Source organism: Ailuropoda melanoleuca, chromosome 9, assembly GCF_002007445.2.
Source record: "Ailuropoda melanoleuca isolate Jingjing chromosome 9, ASM200744v2, whole genome shotgun sequence".
NCBI lineage: Eukaryota > Metazoa > Chordata > Mammalia > Carnivora > Ursidae > Ailuropoda > Ailuropoda melanoleuca.
Window position 1 is genome coordinate 52,770,181 of NC_048226.1, and position 20,382 is coordinate 52,790,562.

The 20,382-nt window shown below is 37.7% G+C and overlaps 1 long non-coding RNA gene across 1 annotated transcript in view; it reads left to right on the top strand.

Annotated features, from left to right (window-relative positions):
* The window catches only part of LOC117803843, a 167,055-nt gene extending 146,924 nt beyond the window's left edge, over positions 1-20,131 (top strand). The window contains exons 3-4 of the long non-coding RNA XR_004627977.1: positions 19,184-19,332; positions 19,789-20,131. This is a non-coding gene — a long non-coding RNA (uncharacterized LOC117803843). The remainder of the gene's footprint in view (positions 1-19,183; positions 19,333-19,788) is intronic.
* Positions 20,132-20,382: the final 251 nt, after the last annotated feature.

Sequence of the window (20,382 nt, forward strand, 5' to 3'; positions counted from 1 at the left end):
GTCTGACATATAGTAAGTAGCCCATTATTAAACCATTATTTTTATTATTATTTTATCCAGAATTGACATGCTCATGAACACATGTAAATTCTTTCTTCAAAGTTACACTATGTGTAGCAATAAGTATCTTATTCTAAGGGCTCTATTTTATTCTGTTTTAAAGTCCTAGTACAAATAAAGCAAGAATGAGGGCAGTGTGGAAGATAAAATGGGGGTAGATTAGACTGGGGTTGAAATTCTGGGATATACGTCATGAGACAGGATTTCAGTTAGGACTCTGGTAGTAGAAATGTGGGAGAGGGCTTCAGATGGTGTTATGTCCTAGAATGTGTCTCTTCCCAAATAAGTCCTACACCCTAGGATCTCAGAATGTGACTATATTTAGAGATAGGGTGTTTAAAGAGGTAATTAAGATGAAAAAATATCATTGAGTACAATAGTCAAATTATGGGAAAAGCCCAAATGTCCATCAGTAGTTGACCGATGAATGGATAAAGAAGTTGTATATATGTATGATGGACTATTACTCAGACATAAAAAAGAATGAAATCTTGTCATTTGCAACAATGTGGATGGAGCCAGAGAGTAATATACTAAGCAAAATAGTCAGAGAAAGACAGATACCATATGATTTCACTCGTGTGGTAGTTAAGGAAAAAAAATGAGTAAAGGGGGGAAAAGAGAGATTCAAACTGAGAAACAGACTTTTAACTATAGAGAACAAACTGATGATTACCAGAAGGGAGGTGGGGGGGTGAATAGATGATGGGGATTAAAAAATGCACTTGTGATGAACACTGGATGTTGTATGTAAGTGTTGAATCACTGAAGTGTACACCTGAAACTAATATTACACTGTATGTTAACTACCTGGAATTTAAATTTAAAAAAACTTAAAAAAAAAAAAAGAGATCATTGGGATAGGTGCTGATCCAATATGACTAGTGTTTTCTTTTTCTTTTTTTAAGATTAATTTATTTTTTTTATTAGAGACAGCAAGCATGAGCAGGAGGGACAGAGGGAGAGAGAACCTCAAGCAGACTCCACGCTGAGTGGGGAGCCCCCACAGGGGTCAGTCTCACAAGCATGAGACCATGACTTGAGCCAAAACCAAGAATTGGATGCTCAACCGACTTCGCCACCCAGGTGCCCCATGACCAGTGTTTTTATAAGAAGAGAAGATTAGGATGGAGGCACACAGAGAGGGAAGGCCTTGTGAAGATGTTGAAAGATGGTCTCTACAGGAGTACAGTTAAGCCCTTACAGGGAGAAACCAGGAGATGGGTTTTTGCACTGAGCCCTAGGGGAATAGCCCCTGGGAATGCTTGCCTGCTCTTTAGCAACTGCTTCTTTATTTGCTGTAGTCTTGTGGGACACATAATGCTGAATCCTCTTGGCTATCGGAGCTTTGTGATTTGGGGCCTGTCTCTAAGGCGGCAGCTTTAAAAGTTGGGGCTTCTGATGTGTGAACAAGCTACTTCCAGGGGGATGCTAGTGACTTGGTATTATTGTGGGAGTGAGCTGGAGGGAGAAGACAGGAAGTACCCATCAGCTTCCCCAGTATTGCTGTTAGCCATGGTGCTTACTAACTGGAAGTCAGACCTTCAGGCAGCAGCTTATAAAGTGTGCAGTCTTCCAGGGAGAAACTGGGAGATGTGGATTTTTGCCTGTTTTCTCTGAGCTGAGCCCTGTGGGGACAGCTGCAGTGAGTGATTGTTGGCAGTAGGCCTGTGGGACGTGTGAATGTAAGTCTCCTTGGTTTTCAGAGCAGGGGAGGGGGAGGGTAAGGGAGAGGTGAGGAGGTGGTGATGGGGGGTTAATTCCTTAGGTTGGGCAATTGATGTTGGGGTACTAGATGTATAGCTCAAACCCTTCTCTCCTCAGGGAGAATCTGGGAATTGGGCTTCCATTCCAATTATATGTGGCTGTGCTGGGGATGGGTTAATGGCAAGAGATTGTGTCAGGCTTTCTGACTTGTTTCAATATGTGTGTTTTCTTTTTTGTCCCATGTGACTCCTGTCCCTCAGCTAATTTCTGGATTTCTCTTAGAGGGAATTGCTTCATGTATAGCTTGTACATTTGGTGTGCACATGGAAAGAAGGAAATTCAGGATCCTCTCATGTCACCGTCTTGGTCAAGAGTCTAATCAGTGTTCTTTTGAGTGATGTTTGACTCAGTTTTCTGGTTGACTAAGTGGGTGGGATGATAATACTAACAAACATATAACTAATAGGGCCTCTCTTGGAGTGTGTAGTTGTTGGCATAAAGTATGGATTTAATCCATTCTTTCCATAAGAATGTTTCCTTAACTAGTTCTTTATGGCATTTGCTCATTCTCACAAGCATCAAAATTTTTTCTTGGTTATTTATTTTACAAATGACCTTTAATTTGCCTTCTAAAATTTTTACATTAACAACCAAGAGGTCTTCTTACAGGATAACCTTTGCTCTTGTTAACTTTTTTTCTGGTAAATTCTTTTTTGCAAGTGTTGCAAGCTGATTTGGAATAAATTTAAGCTTCCTTAATTGCATAAGGTTTTATTAAAGTTATAGAACTATGGATAATGAGGTCATGAACAATAAACTACATGAGAGTCTAGTGGAAAAAAAAATCAATGCATGCAAACCTGATTGTTGTTTTTCTTAGAGATACTAAATTAGGGACTGCGAAGACTGTATTGTGTATTCTAAATTTGGAGCTTCTCTTATCTGGTCTACATTAGCAGAGAGCCCATAAACAAAATTAATTTAGGTAATGGCTTCAATGTAACAACATTTTCCCTTGCTTTTCTGACTTTCTCAACACCAATAATAGATTCTCAAGTTTTTTATTTTTAAAGGACACTGGTATTTATATCATTAGTTTCTTTTCTTTGTCAAATCAGGTTAAGTAGAAAATACTTAATAGTGATTTGGAATTAAGCAGAGATGAAATAGCAAATACTAAATTTAAAAAGAGTCTTAAAAAAGGTTTTTTTCTGGAATATTTATTTTATATTGCCTGCTCCTTGATTTATTAGTTTATTACTAAAAACTTGTATTTCTTTTTGAGCTATTTTAGAAATGAAGATGGCAGAATATCTTTATTTCTACAGGAATCACTGGAAAATATGTAGAAGAACGTTTATTCAAAAAGGAGCATAAATCCTTTTAATAAGTTGAATTTCTCTTCCCTTTTTATTTCCACTCTCTGGGTCAAGTATGTAGGTTATGATTTGTATAAAAGATAATGGAGAAATTTAAGTGAAAAGATAGAGAATATAATCCTCGGAACATACAGTATTAGAAATGGCAACGATGTAACTGCTACTTCACGTAAACTCGTGATTTACTTGTACATGTAAATCATATGCATTTTATATCCTAAGTATATCTTAGTCTCAGCTGTTTACCGCTCTCTTTCTGGCTCTCCCTTCCTCCCTCCATTTTAGCATATAGGTTTGTTTCCTTGTACTATTTCAGGTGAACCATTCATGCTGCAGTCTCTGTGACTAGAGCCCCCTGGAGTGATGCTGTGCTCAACCTTTATGACCTCACATAGCAGTCCCATGAATCTGAGATATGGTCACTTCTTACTTAATTTCTACCATACCTCTATACCTGGCCTCTATGAATTTCCTTTACTCGATTTTCTACTTGGAACTCAAGTAAAAGAAACAAACATTTGAGTTACAGAGTGGTACTTGCTTGATGTGAGGTACTTTCAAACAGTAAAATGCTCCTTGGGAAGTATGTCCATAGGGTATATTCTGTCGTCTTTATTAATTGCACTACCAATCCATTTCACTCATCTGTTTTTCTGAAGTACTTGAAATTCTTCTAAAGAGATCTTTTAGTATCTAAAAAAATCCATGGGAACTTAATATTCACTGTTCATTGGGTTGGGTATCAAGAATTTTTGTGGATCTTTGCTTTCTCATCTGCAAAATGCAGGTTGGGGAACAAAATCAGAGCTTTTCCAACTTAGAAAGTATGGGGCAGTTGTCAAAAATATAGATTCTAGGTCTCTAAGCCTTTGAAATATGTATATCAATGACTTGGACCTGAGCCTGTGGATTTCATAGGTTGTTCTGATTTGGAAACCATTGGAACAGACATTGTGATATTTGTACACATAGCAGCTGCTCATAATGTTTTTCATTTATGGTTGATTTTCGTAATATCTTCCCCTTTCTTCTTATCTTCCTTTTCCTTTCTCCTCCCTTTCATTATTTTTCATTAGCCTGCTACTCATTCTGTTTGCTAATTTATTTTGAGCCATGACTGCAGTGTTACTGTGTTGATAGCATGTGTTGTACGTAGAGCTGCTTTACCATATGCCTGCTTCCCACATTCAAAATGCAATTGCTCTTTTGAGTTATTAGTTCTTAATTTTGGAACTTAAGTTATTGGCTAGATCTACTTTGATCTTCATTGACTATGGATGGCTTTTCCTTAACAAGGATCAAATGGATTTCCTGAACAGATATAGAAGAGAAAATTCTCAAATGATAATAAGAATGAAACTATTGTTTCTTGGCTGACTCTGACAATAGGAGATACTGTGATAGAACATTAGAAGTCAGAACTGCCTCTGAATTTTGCATGTTTAAAGGGAATTACAGGATGAGAAGAAAAGAAGGCTCTGTTGCCGAAAAATAATTAGGGTCATTGATTAAGTCCACAATTATTTGGGGGGCATTTATTCTATATCAGACTGTATGGATGATGCAGAGGTAAGCAAAAGAGGACAAGTCTTTGCTCATCTGGATTGGATTCATGCTAGTGCGGACACAGAGATGATCAGTAATTAACAAAGAAATAATAAATAAATACTACTAAGAGGTGAGAGTACACAGAAATGATAAAAGCAGGGGCTTTTATCTCATAGGTTTTTGCAAGTATTGCTTGTAAACCAAAATAAGAAATTTGTAGGTAAGGAGCAGCATTATTTAATTTCTATTTTTTGACTGCTGTGCAAAGAACATACTAGAAGGAGCCCTAAATAAAATTAGGAAGCCCAGTTAGGGGTCTATTGCATTGGCCAGGCGTGACACGGTTATGCCTTGGAGTAGAGTGATGGTTAGTGGGAACAGAGCAAAGTATGGGGATTTGAAATGTGGTTTCAAGGTAAACTAGACAATTCTTGCTGATAGTTTGATAATGGTACTGAGGGAAAGAGAAGCATAAAAAAAATGTATGTCTTGAGCAACCAGTGGAATGGTCATGCTGTTTACTCAGATATAGGTGCCTGGCAACAACCTGTCACATACCCATTCTTCCTTCATAACTCTCTCAGTTATTTTGATTTGGGATCTCACCATCAGTCTTATGTAGTGAAGAGTTGATAGTGAAACATTTAAACTCTGCTCTTTACCACCTTTGACCAGTGGGAAGTTTGCATAGATTTTGTGACCTCAAATTTCTAATTTGTGATTGAAGCATTAGATGAGCTTATGAGTGTATATAGCAGAGGATCTGTATCTAATAAGAGCCCAGTTCTTCAAATACATATGAATTCAAACCTTCCCCAGCTATATTCTGGCCCCTACCACAGGACTTCATTCTTATGACTTAGATGCCACTATTCAAGGTTACTTATACTCATTTTAATCGAGTTTATCTGAAATAATGGAGGACTCTGAACATTTTTATAACATCTATTTGAAGATAAGCCTATCTTGAACTGTAATTACCATTTGAATTTATATCTTAAGAGCAAGTGTTTTCTAGTTTTCAACTCACAACAATGTGACTATATTGGAAAAATTATTTTCTCTTCTGATCTTGCCAGGTTATGTGTCTTTTTCCCCCCTCAGCTGTATTGAGGCATAATTGGCGTAACACTATGTAAGTTTAAGGTGTACAATGCAATGATTTGAAACACATGTATAATATGAAATATTTTCCACAATAAGGTTAGTTAATATATCCTTTACATCACGTAATTACCATTTTGTTGTTATTATGGTGAGAACATTAAAGCTTTACTCTTCTAGCAACTTTCAAGTATATCACATAGTATTGTAAACTGTCGTCACCATGCTGTACATTAGATCCCTAGACTTTTTTTGTCTTATAAGTGAATATTTGTAGCATGTGACCAACATTTCCCTATTTATATTCTCTGCCCCCAGCCACTGGCAACCACCATTCTACTGTTTTGATGAATTTGATGTTTTTGGATTCCACATATAAGTGAGGTCATGCAGTACTTTACTTTCTGTATTTGACCTTTCTGTATCTGTCCTTGAGGATGGCAGGATTTCCTTTTTTTTTTTTTATAGCTGAGTAATATTTCATTGTGTGCGCACACACACACATATGTGTGTGTGTATCACATTTTAAAATCCATTCATTCATCAGGAGACATTCATCCATCTTGGTGATGTCACTTGTAAATTCTGTCTTTTTAATTTACTAAAGGAAAATCATCACTCCTAGAGGCAAAAAATAGTATGATAAACTCAGTAAAATGAGACAACTGGTCATTTGGGAAAATTGGTAAAAACTCAACTGTGACTCACAATCAGGGTTTACATGTATATTTACATACACATATTTGAATCATATATGAATACAAAGCAATAAATGAGAATAAGAGAGATAATTAAAAATCTGGATGCTACTAGAAATATAATTTCAGGGGTGCCTGGGTGGCACAGCGGTTAGGCGTCTGCCTTCGGCTGAGGGCGTGATCCCAGCGTTATGGGATCGAGCCCCACATCAGGCTCCTCTGCTATGAGCCTGCTTCTTCCTCTCCCACTCCCCCTGCTTGTGTTCCCTCTCTCGCTGGCTGTCTCTATCTCTGTCAAATAAATAAATAAAATCTTAAAAAAAAAAGAAATATAATTTCATAGTTTTCTTTTCTTTTTTTTTAATTTAAATTCAGTTTGTTAACATATAGTGTATTACTAGTTTCAGAGGTAGAGTTAAGTGATTCGTCAGTCTTAGGTATTAGCAGTGCTCATTATATCACATGCTCTCTTTAATGTCCATCACCAAGTTACCGCATCCCCCTCCCCCTTCCCCTCCAGCAATCCTCAGTTTGTTTCCTAAGATTAAGAGTCTCTTATGGTTTGTCTGCCTCTCTAATTTCATCTTGTTTTATTTTTTTCCCTCCCTTCCCCTATGATCCTGTTTTGTTCTTAAATTCCACATATGAGTGAGATCATATGATAATTTTCTTTCTCTGATTGACTTATTTCCCTTAACATAATACCTTCTAGTTCTATCCACATCTTGCAAATGGCAAGATTTCATTTTTTTTGGATGGGTGAGTAGTATTCTGTGTATATGTGTGTGTGTATGTATACATATATACTTATATGTGTATATATGTATATATATACCACATCTTCTTTATCCATTCATCTGTTGATGGACATCTGAGCTCTTTCCATAATTTGGCTATTGTGGACATTGCTGCTGTAAACATTGGGCGTAGGTGCCCCTTCTGATCACTACATTTGTATCTTTGGGGTAAATACCTAGTAGCGCAATTGCTGGGTCATAGGGTAGCTGCCGGGAATGGCCAGCAATCCCTATACCGATGGATGAAAGATCACTCCAAACTTTGCTGTGAAAGAGAGGAGAAGGCAAGAGGGTCAACACTCAGAGACGAAGACCCTTTGCTCTTCTTTGCTCTGCTTTTATTGGTCCTTCAGGATAATCACAAATCCTTTTCACTGTTTCTCAAGCACGGAATGTGTAACAAGGGGTCTTACTGAAACTGGGAGGCTTTGTTTACAGAAAAGATATGATAGGCTAATCTTCATACATCTCTTAGATCACAGAGTGGCTGTTTGGGCTTAGAAAGCCTCTGGAAGACAACGCCCCGCAGCATTCCAATGGTAGAGTGGTCACGCAGGCCTTTGCATTCCAAAGGCCTACACTCTTCTCCGAAACCTTCCCTCACCTCCAGTGGCCTCTGTGTTAGATTTTAGCGAGCCAGGTATTATGGCTGATTTCATACTCTACATTAACCCCAACAGGTAGCTCTATTTTCAACTTTTTGAGGAAACTCCATACTGTTTTCCAGAGTCGCTGCGCCAGCTTGCATTTCCACCAACAATGTAAGAGAGTTCCCCTTTCTCTACATCCTCACCAACATCTGTCATTTCCTGAGTGGTTAATTTTAGCCATTCTGACTGGTGTGAGGTGGTATCTCATTGTGGTTTTGATTTGTATTTCCCTGATGCCAAGTGACGTGGAGCATGTTTTCATGTGTCTGTTGGCCATTTGTATGTCTTCTTTAGAGAAATGTCTGTTCATGTCTTCTGCCCATTTCTCGATTGGTTAATTTGTTCTCTCGGTGTTGAGTTTGTTAAGTTCCTTATAGATTTTGGAAACTAGCCCTTTATCTGATAAGACATTTGCAAATATCTTCTCCTATTCTGTAGGTTGTCTTTGGTTTTGTCGACAGTTTCATTTGCTGTGCATAAGCTTTTTATCTTGATGAGGTCCCAGTAGTTCATTTTTGCCTTTGTTTCCCTTTGCCATTGGAGATGTGTCTAGCAAGAATTGCTGTGGCCACAATTTCATATTTTTTCCTTCGCAGTATAGAGTAAGCATTTTCCCACCTTTGTGTGTACTGTGATTTTTTTAAAAAGATTTATTTATTTATTTTAGAGAGACAGTGACTGAGAGACAGCATGGCAGGGAGGGGCAGAGGGAGGGAGAGAAAGAGTCCCAAGTAGACTCTGTGCTGAGTGCAGAGCCTGACATGGGGCCCAGTCTCATGACTGTAAGATTATGACATGAGCTGTAACCAAGAGTCAGATTCCTAACCGACTGTGCCACCCAGGTGCCCCTATACTGTGATTTTTAATTTAAGCATGGTATTGTATCATTTAGATGAGTTATGTGCTATTTAATATATTCTCTAATCTCCAGTGGAACTCTGATTTCACCACCAGCATCACAGTTTTATGCTATTTAACAAAATAGGATTGGGCCTTTCAGAAACTTGTAGACTTACTTGTTATGGATTTACTTTGCTTTTGGCTGCTAATGGAGAGTTATGATCAGCTATATCCCAGTGGATATGCTCTATATCTTGAGTATTTGTTCTTTGAGGTCTGGAATTTTGATATGCTCAATCATAGCTTTGGGCTCATACTTTTTTTTCATGGATGGTGGACAAATTGAATTATTTTTTAAAAGGCAGTAAATGGTATGCTTTAAGAAGTCTGTATAACTTACCTTTAGCTCCTTTTCTATATTTAAATATATTTTAGAGGAAAAAAAATCACAGTGCCTAAGCCTTTTAAAGCTAGAATTAAAGTGCATTAAGGGTTTCTTGAATCTTGTTATCTGTCATTTTAAATCCTCTTGAAGTTAGGTATAAAGAATAATAGATATATATGCAGTCAGGATACTGAAGATTTTTACTGGCTTTTGGATTAGAAGATTTTCAACTATCAGTGTTTAAGCCTCAACTTGCTGTCAGTTAGTCTTGACAAGGCCAAAATAAGATTCTAATAGTTGTGATTGTGGAGAGGGTGCTTTTTCATTAGGTGAGGCAAAGTGTCAATTAAAAGGGTATTGAGATAAAGAAATTGAAACTAGATTAAGTTTATACTTTTTCATGGATGATAAGAAAATCCATTTTCGAGTTACATTTCATTGAGGATATACTATCAGGGGCAATGCTGGAATACCCTGCACACTTAAAAGACTGCCTTTAGTTCTCAAAAGACTTATTAACTGCCTAATCATTTCAAAAGAATTTTTGTAGGTATAAAACAAGCATACTTTAAGTAAAATGAAATGTCGAGGCCACATAATGGCAGTAACTTTTAAAGAAACTCCAATTAGCAGCCTTATTTCCCCTCACCCTTTCCTAGTAGTTCCCTATCATGTAAATATTGAGCAGTCTTTCAGTGGGGTTTCTAATCTTATGAGGAAATCTAAAAACTATATTTGATATATATCCACAAAAAGAAATACTGTGTATATTTTCAGCATGACTGTCCTTGTTCAGAGGCAGTGCCTGGTAAGACTTAAGATTTTAGTACACCATTGGAAATTGAGCATGCATCTGTAAAAGGCATGAAACCCCAAGCTAGAATTGCTATCCGACTAATCTACATAAATAAAATTAAGTTTCTCTCTGATGGTTACTGCACATAGTGAAAATGTTTGGATAGACTCTCTGAAATTTAGAAACCCTTCTTAGGACTTAATATGTAGGCTGTGTGTTAAATAAGATATTCACTTAACGAAGACCCAGGAGACCCCTCAAGGAAATGCCTCCAGTGGAACTTCAGGCACTGATTTGCAGAGAGCTGCTTCTCACATTCCAACTTGATCTAGTTTGCTTCTAGGTTAGTAGCAGCAGACTTTTCTCCATATATCCAATGAGAGTTAATGATTCTTCCTATTTGTTGGGGGAAAAAACATAATATTGAAATTTAGCTACTTCCTTCTGCTCTCTACAGTTCCACATGGAAAAAAAACAAAACAAAACCCAACACTGTCATTACAATGAGTGTTCTCCTATAAGTAATGCATCACTTCTCTCTGACTGCTCTCAAAATGTTTATTTTGTGTTATTTTTCAGAAGCTTAATTATGATGGGTCTTCCCAAGGATTTATTTGGGTTTATCCTTTCTAAGTTTCACTTCGTTTCTCGAATCTGTAGATTTGTGTCTTTTGCCAAATTAGGGATGTTTTCAGCCATTATTTCTGCGAATACCCTTTTCAGCCCCACTTCCTCATTACCTTCTGGGACTCCGATGATAGGAATGTTGAATCTTTCTGTTATATTCCTACAGGTCTCCAAGGCTCTGTTCGGTTTTTTTTTTTTTTTCAGTCTGTGTTCTCTTTATTTTTTCATACTGAGCTCTGGTGTTAGTATTACCAACATTTAGATGATGTTTAAAGCAGTAGGACTCCTCTAAAGGGCAATTACAGAGAGAAGAGAAGGATCTGAGCTACTCCATAATTTTAAAATCAGGAGTAGGAGGTGCATCCACCAAAAAGAGACCAAGAAGGCAGGAGAAAGTGGGAACAAAAATTAGGTAATTCAGTGTCAAGTTAAATGAAGAAAATATTTCAGAAGGGAGAAGTGTTCAATGTTGTCAAATGCTTTAGTAAGATAAAGACATAGAACTGACTAATGGACTTTGTAACGTGGAGATATTAAGTGGCCTTCACAAGAGTCATTTCAGTGGAGTAGTCAGGGTTGTTATGAAAATCATTTATATATGAAGCTAGGCATTCTACTAATTTCAAATTACTTTCCCTCAGTTTCTTCATGTGTAAAATGATGATAATGGTGTTTTTATGCCCATGTCATTCCTTTTACTCTCATATTGCTAGATTTTTGTAAGGATCAAATGACAATGTGTAAGAAAAAAATGACCTATGCAGAGTTACACAAAAATAAAATAATGTTTTTCTTTTTTTTTTAAGATTTATTTATTTTAGAGAGAGTGTGTGTGTATGGAGTGGAGGGGCAGAGGGAGAGAGAGAATCTCAAGCAGTCTCTGCACTGAGTGCAGAGCCCAATGGGAGAGAGCTCGATCTCACAACCCTGAGATCATGACCTGAGCCAAAAGCAGGAGGAGGACACTTAACTGACTGAGCCACCCAGGTGCCCCTGTTTTTCTTTTGTATATTTGGAGGTAGTAGACATTTTTTTAAGCAAATACACACTCATGCATCCAATGAATGGATACTTATTCCTTTAATAAATATGTTTGAACCAGTAAGAATTCCCTATGCATTGTACATTCTTAAATAGTTGGACTTTTCTTTAAATATAGATAGAGATAGGTGAAAATATACCTTATTTTAAAGCCAGATATTAAGCCACACTCTTACAAGCTGACACTAGAAGCATTTTAAAGGTGCTTCCAGAGTTTGTTTTCAGAGATTGCCTTATTTTTAAAATAACCACTACTACTAATATTGCCATAATAACAAACACAATTAAAATCATACCAATAATAGCTACTCTTTTTAGGGCATATTACGTATCAGGCACTTTACATATATTATCTCATTTAATTTTTATAACCCTGTGATATGAATACTATTATTATCTCTACAAGTAAAAAAAAATTAGGTCTCAGAGAGGCTAAGCAATTTTTCCAAGAACTGCAGATAGTCTAAATCAGTTTTTAAAATAAAATCTTTTTAAATCCATTGTTCTTGCTCTTAACCCAATTCTGACTTTCATTTTTGGGTGTGTTGAGAGGTTTGGATTTGGTAAGATGACAGTTTTGGAACACCTACACAGACAAATCTTCTAGACTTGTGACTGAAACCAAGTTTTGTTTATTCTAAGGAAAGAAAACTACATAGGGAAAAGATAGAAGATAGGTCAGAACATCAGATCAGAGAGAGAAAGGACTTGAGATGTGGCAAAATCACTTGTAAAATGTGGAACTCTCCCTGAGACTGAATGTATAGATTGAAAGAGGGACAGGGAAGGCAGGCCATTGGTACATAAAACATAATATCTTGGTTGTCAGTTTCCTACGGCAGGAGAGAATTCTAGGAGTCACAGTTGGAGGATGCTCAAGTTTAAAGATAAGCTATCCATCACTTGGAAAGGCTCAGGAAAGGGAAAACGAATATGCATTTGTTTTAAGGAGAGCCAGGATTTGTTTTAATCAGGTAAGGTAAGACATGTAGGCGTGGAAGTGACCATCAGAAAGGAAGAAGTTTATTGTATTCACAGATCCTTAGAAGCAGGAGGCATGGGTGATGCCTGGGTGGCTCAGTTGGTTAAGTGTCTGCCTTCGGCTTGGGTCATGATCCCAGGGTCCTGGGATTGAGTCCCATGTCGGGCTCCCTGCTCAGCGGGGACCCTGCTTCTTCCTCTCCCCACTCTCCCCCTTTCCTCATGCTCTCTCTTGCTATATCTCTCTCAAATGAATAAATAAAATCTTAATTAAAAAAAAGCAACAGGAGGCATGGCACCAGGCAGGGAGAGTCGTACAGGGAAGTACCAGGGTTGGTTGGAAGGCAGAGGAAGTAAGAGGAAAATATGCATGAGTTCTTTTATTTGTGGGAAGAAATGAATAAGGCAAGATAAGCACCCTTGGGATTGGTTAGTTTGATTTCAGTAGGCTTTGGGGTATAGGGGTTGTCCCCCATAAACTTGTATTTGGCTCTAGCAGAAAGTGAAAAGTGGCCTGGAATGTGAGAGACTGATAAAGTGGTTGGATTTGTGGGATCTGATTGGTTTGCATCTGAAAAGTGCCCACATAGGCAAGTAGTTGCTATTCCTCCCAGGTCAGCAAGGTCCCAGATGCCAAAGCATCCAAATACAGAAAAGAAAAAGACACGGCTAATACAGTATTAAACACTTACTGTATACCAGGCACAGACTTTATCTCATTTATTTTTCATGATAACCTATAACATAGGAATTATATTTTGATTTTATAAAACAGGGAGTTAATGTTGGTTGATTATGGGAAAAGTCCCTATTTGTGATGAAGTCCTGCCAGCATCCATACACTAAGTAATCACTTCATAATACTGGACCCTTCCATTCTGCAGTTGCTACCAGCTGTGTCTGTGGCTGGTGGCGAGAAATAGAATTAGGTGATTTCTAAGGTTCTTCCTTGCCTAGATGGCTTGGTATAGTCTGATGGGACCTATAGGGGGAAGAGTGAACTGAGGAAGTTTATTGTGGCAGGGTGTGCAGGCAGCACTGCTGAGAGGGAGCTCACCTGGGAGCGTGTTGTCACAGAGGCAGCAGGCCTATGGGAGAATGAAACCTAGAGTCAGGCAACTGCATTCCAACTCTCCCACACCACTCTGTTGCTGCGTAACACTGAGTGACTGCTCAGACCAAGGGAGCACTAACAACTCCAAAGAGGTTAGGATTCAAAGTTTAATAGAAGAACTGACAGTGATGAAATGAAATAGGTTGGAAAATCATATGTTGAAATAAGTTGTAGAAAATATTCAATAAATATATATTGAATTGGTTATAATTTCATCCAGTAGTAGGTTTTCTAGGAAAAGCAGGCTGTAGTTAACCCAAAGAGAATCTGGATGTTCTTCTTAAATTTAAATATAGAATTCCCACTACTTCTTCCTGTCTTTTTTCAGTTTCTATAACTCTGGTTAGCTACCATCAATTGTCTAGTAAATACTCTGGTAATTATTTATTAATTGCCCTTTATTGCACTCCTCATGTTTTCCCTCTTTCTTACAAAAGTAGACTGTAAGGAACTCAAGATAAGAGCTGTGTCTAGACCCCTCATAGCATCTAGCAAGTTCTGGACTTATAGATCCCCAGTATATATTAAGAGATTATGAATTTGTTGCTTGAAAGAATCTTAGAAAGCTTCTAATTTCACCATTTAGTCTTGCTGGCGAAGAAGCAATCTTGAGGAGGATGAGGGGCCCATCCGCGGTAAAAGGTGAGGTGGTGATGGTGCCATGACTCAGGCTAGTGCCTGCTTCTCCTCACTAGGCCTTTTGATTAATAGATTGAGTATTCAGTGCTTGCTTTAGCTTTTTTATGAGCTTACTGGGCTCTTAAAGAAAAGCTAAATTCATTTAAATGTTTTATAAATTCTAATTGCCCATAATTATATAAAATGTCTCAGATGATATAATTTTTAAGTAGGCCTTTATTCTGTCATTTGTCATTGATATAGATGACAGGAATAGAATATGTGTTAAAAATGTCAAGTGTACTAGGATGATGACATTTTATGTAAGTACGTAATTAAGTCATATTTTGGAAGAACTGATAATCGCTATTTCCAAAGAAGTGAATTATATTTGAGAACACTTTGAGAGGTCTCCAGTTGGCATTTCATATCTCAAAACCAGCTTTGTATATTACCCCAGAGCTACCAAAGAAGAAGACAAGATGGTACTCTCTATGGCAACATAGGAAAGACTATGTAAAATGTACAGATGTCTAAATGCTTCCCCAAGGCACAGTGGAGGTTGCACATTTTATTTCTTACAGCATGTCCTGGGGCCAAAAACAAACTGCTCACCTTCATTACAGACATTGACAGAGGTATGATCCAATGTGGGATTAACTGAAAAAATGTTTGCTTACAAGGAAATAATATCACTCTAGGGCTGCAGGTGATACTATTAAAAAATGGTATTCTGCAGCACTAATGTTTGGCAACACCTGTGTTTCTACCCTAATTGTATATAATTCTCAGATTGCCAAACTCAATCTTTTGTTGATAGAGGAGATGAGTGCTGATCATTTTTGAAAACTTGAATATATCATAATTCAACATTACAGTTATCTGAGCCTAATTCTAAAGGGCAGAGAATGCAAATAATGAAAATAAATGTGTTCTTTTTTAGTAACAGCTTCATGTCAGAACTCACTTTTATGCTGTAAACAAATATGGACAAAGTGAGGGAGGAGAGTTGATGGAAAGCAACTGTACAGAGGAGATGGGGGTGAAGTAGTACTCTCAGTGGGCCAAAAGTTTCATAGATCAAGTTCAGACTGGGATTTTGCAAATCTAGTCTTTTTCTAGTAGGTGTTGAAATTCAGGGGGAATGCAGTAGGTGGCACAGGGGAGTGGTACAGCTTTGTGAGATGGTGGAGCTCCAAGTTTAGGAAAACTTCACCAAGATAATGTTGGGGGAGAAATGTGCTAATAAATTGGCTTCAGAAGCTACAGAGACACAGGGCCATTGGACCATCAGATCTACAGAACTCTGAAGGTCAAAGAAAATAGAGAAGCCTTGGATATCTAAGAAGCATCGAAAAGAGGGATCAAGTAAGTGACCTGTCTTCCCCATGGGAGACATACAAATGGTTTTAGAAATGTAGAGGACTAGTGTCAGGGAGGCACAAAGACTTTTCTAAAACTTGCCGTTCAATGAGGTAAGAACTTGGGTAAGTTGTCTTACTGTTACCTCTTTGGTTTTGGCTTAGAGGGAAATGTACTAAATTAAAGCACAGGTTGAAAGGAGTCTAGCAGTCTATTCAGGCTCCTGGGTTTCATTCACCCTTTGGAGGTTTAAAAACCCTTAATTATCACTGCTGCTGCCATTCTGTGTGGAGAACTCAAGGACACTTTTGGCTTGTACAGTCACATTGTACTGCTTTGTTGTAAGTGTGATTCACTTTGGTACTGTGGTTATAGGATAGATAGGGAGATAAAAGATATGCAAACATAGAGGGAAACATGTTTTTTCTTATAAACAACAGCAGTCTGAATTTAACATTGGAAATTTACTGCAAAGACCACAGCTCCATTCCATTCTGGATGACAGCCCGGGGAAGCAAAGTTTGGGTTCTCAAACATAGAATGTTATCTATTGTTTTACTATTTATTGCATGCAGGCAGTACAGAGACTTCAGTAAATATATGGCAGGATATAGATGCTCATCTCTCTCTCTCTCTCTGTTGCATTAGAAGAATGCAACTATTTCTTCATCTTAGTACCTAGTTGGATTTGAAGATTAAGACAAAAGGGAATTTATTTTTCTTCATTCAGACTGAATTTTAAGGACTACTAAGTGCTGTTTGTAAAAGGATATGAGAAGAGAGAAAAGATTTTGTTTAGAAATGGTAAAGGAGAAGTGAGTTTGCAGAACAGACAAAACACAGGACGAAACTTCCCATTTGGTGGATCAAAGACTTTGATAAGTTGTCTTCTGTCTTTGGCGGAAGAAAACAGTTCCATAGTACTTACGGAAATATGGAAAATGACATAGAAAATATATTTATATATGTCTATATAGATATGGCTTGAGGACAAAAAAATGTGTAAAGGAGAGGGTTTTTCAGAAAGAATAATCTTTGATAGCTGATCCCAAGAAAAGTTTCCCAAGAAGGAAGTCTGATATCTGGGAAGAGCCAGTAAAAGGACCTGCAAATAATCAACGCACAGTCATTGTTGGGCTTCCTGGCTTCACATAGGTACTGAGCCATTGAGAACTGTTCTGGCTGCACTTGAGCATGCCCCTTCCATGGGCTTCCAACAGCTATATCGGTCTTAGCAATTCCTCCTGTCAGTGTCTTATGAGGACCTCACTTCTTCATAATTCAGGGTCTGATGCTGTTTTTGCCCAGCAGGAGAGATGCTTGACCTTGCCCTATGACTTGCTTTATTGCTGTTTATTTTTCTGTTGCCAACTTCCTGCCCTCTGCATTTGCCTACTACAAATCCCAAGGACATTTGTAAGTAAAAAATTGGGGTTTGAAAACTCTGCTCCTAGCCATATCCACTCTGCTTAAGACACTTGAACCAAATCACCTGGTGAATTTCTCAGGTGTGGTAAATATAGCCATATTACAATGTTATCACCTTGTTTAAAATAATATCTGGAGTAAGTTCAGCCATTTTTTAAGCAGATTTTACAGATTTTACTTTGAGAGATTACTCAGGAATCCTGCTTGGTGAGCTCCAAACCCAAGTTCTCAATCATTTTTCTTTTCTTTTTGCCACTGTCTTCCCGTTTCTATAAGCAAAATATCAAGTTAGTATGCTTAGAGAGAGAGCACACAAGCAGGGGCAGTAGCAGAGGGAGAGAAAGAAGCAGGCTCACACTGAGCGGGGATCCTGACACAGGGCTCAATCCCAGGACCCTGGCTGGGATCATGACCTGAGCTGAAGGCAGACGCTTAACTGACTGAGCCACCCAGGTGCCCCTGCATTCTTACTTTTAAACAAAGGCCTTCCCCCATTGCTTCTGTCTTGCCCCAGTTGGCTAATATTAGGAGTGACACCACTTTATCAACTGACCCTGGCTCTTATATTCATGAATCAACCTTCTTGCCAGAACAGAATATAAATATTTTAAATATTTAATAAATATGCTTCTGTGCAAGAGTTATTTAATGCATTGCTAGGAGTATAGTTTATTTATGACAGGCAAGACTAAGGCTGAATGTCTTGCTGTAAATAGCTGAAAGAGGAGATGGGAAAGGTAAGACAGAGAAAACACATACAAATTTAGGGAATCAAAAATCTGACAATGTTCTTAAATGGCCAACTTACCTCCCTCCTGAATTGACTATTTATAACTCACCATCCTGTCAATTAAAAACCTAATCCCACTTGAACAAATTGGAAACTATTTCATGTTATTTATTTATAGTCTACTTTAGACCTTTTGAAGTCTATTTTGATGTACATTTCATAAAAATTATAGCATTATTACTATGTTTTGATATTTTGTTATTATGGTTTTATTATTATGGTTTTCTATAACCATGATAATATGTGGCTAAGAATAATAGATTTTTGCATCCATGTCTCACGTCTCTCTTTCAATTACATACGATTTAGGCAATATTGAAAACAACAGAATCATTGTATCACTTACCAATATTGAAATACTCATTTAAAAATTTCTGTCTTAAAAGCTCGTAGAAATAAAGCAGGAAAATATAAGTTCAAAATGGTAATTTCTTCAAAAGTTTGTTAGCATTGCACTTTAAGGATAATATGATGGTTTTGTCTATATGGTTTGAACTTGAATGTTAAATGTTGGATTGAGGAACAACAAGCTCTCGGAAATGGAGCTTGATCTAATACCATGTGTGTGAATGTAACGGAGTTTGTCTTACAAATGAAACGTTGGTAATTATGTTATGGTCTAAAGCAGGGAAAGGTATCTCAAGATATTGGTACACAGTCAAATTATTATTATTTACTTATAATTGATGGTGCTGGTGAGCACCAAATGAGCAGTCTCACAGTTGGTCAATGAATAACTTAGTCTTGCTTTTAATATGTCATATATAATTCACATGTATAGGTAGCATCTAGGACAGTTACTTTTTTATTTAATATTTTTCTGTTAATTTCCTGTTGTCAGTAGAGGAAGAAAAAACCTAATTTTTGCTTGCCAATGAAGAATCTAGGGTTTTATTTCAGTATAAAACTGTCAGTGTGTCTGAAGTAGAGTTTTGCTGGAGAAATCCCTTTTTAATCAGGAAGGTGCAGTCTGGCCCCTCCTTGAAACAACAGAAAAGGAAAAGTAAAAAGAATTGAATTTTTTCAATTGATTCAGTTCAAATGAGCAACACATTTACATAGGATTTTATCCACAAGTCAGACTAAATCATGATCAGCTCTACTATTTAAATGGGACAATAGTTTATTGCAAACTGGGAAATTACTCAAGGATGGATAAATAGAATGGAAGTTCCTCCCATCTGACCCTCTGCCAGTTTTCATGTTTATTCTTACTTCTTTCTACTTGCACAGCCTAACACATTTATTCTTCCCACAGGAGTTACTCTGATATGCATTAGACATTAATATGCACATTTGAATGAGGAGTCAGGTTTCAAGTTACAATAAAAACCACTTGTAAAGAATTTTCTCCTGAATTCAAATCTTTAAAACAGCCACAACAGATTAAATTATTTTTTAAGGAAGGTAAGTTGTGCTGTATTACTTCTTTTTAAATGTTCAAAATTTACTTTATTAGTTATTTTATGGTATGTCCTTAATGAATACATTCATATCAGACCAAGGGGAATGAAACCCATCACTGAGAAGGCTCTCTAATGAGCCATATAGAACTGAAATAACTACATATGCATTCCACAAATGGACCATTAATTGGAAAAAGAACCAAAGTGTGAAGATATAATCCTATAGGATGGAATTTAAATGGTAATATATTTTAAGGTTTTAGAACTTTCGATTCACTTGTGTGGAGGAAAAGGTGAATGTGAAACAAAGTTTGCTTTCCTTCTATCTAAGGTGAAGCCTTTCCATTAAACCATGGTGCTAACCTAACTTTGAGAAAGAAAAAATTTTGAGAGTTTTGTTAATTTAATAAGAACTGTTGTCTTGACCTGATACTTTTTCTTCTTCTGGTTATTTAAGTGGCATGTTCTAGCATACTTGTGGCCCTCCTTCTGCATTGCCAGTGCTGCTGGGCTGCTTAAGAGGTAACAGGCTGACCGGGGGAGGAACAAGGACATTTTGATACTGGTGTGCCAACTGGAACAAACCTGAGAGCCAGGACTTTCTGTGGATGAACAGGTAATTTACCCTCAACAGGCCCAAGGGGCAGGACGAAGCTGGGAGGGGCATTCAATCAGGACACAGTGGGACCAGCCACCACCAGCCTCCACTGGCGCAGGAAAGAATAGCCTGGGCTGGGTGAACAACCACCTCTTCTCAGCCAGTCCACCCTATTATGTGTTCACACTGCCATCCCTGTTGCTTTTTTTTTTTTAAGATTTTATTTTATTTATTCGACAGAGAGAGAGACAGCCAGCAAGAGAGGGAACACAAGCAGGGGGAGTGGGAGAGGAAGAAGCAGGCTCATAGCGGAGGAGCCTGATGTGGGGCTCAATCCCATAATGCCGGGATCACGCCCTGAGCCAAAGGCAGACGCTTAACCGCTGTGCCACCCAGGCGCCCCATCATCCCTGTTGCTTTTGCACCCACTGGGGCTTTTGTGCCTAGTCCCCA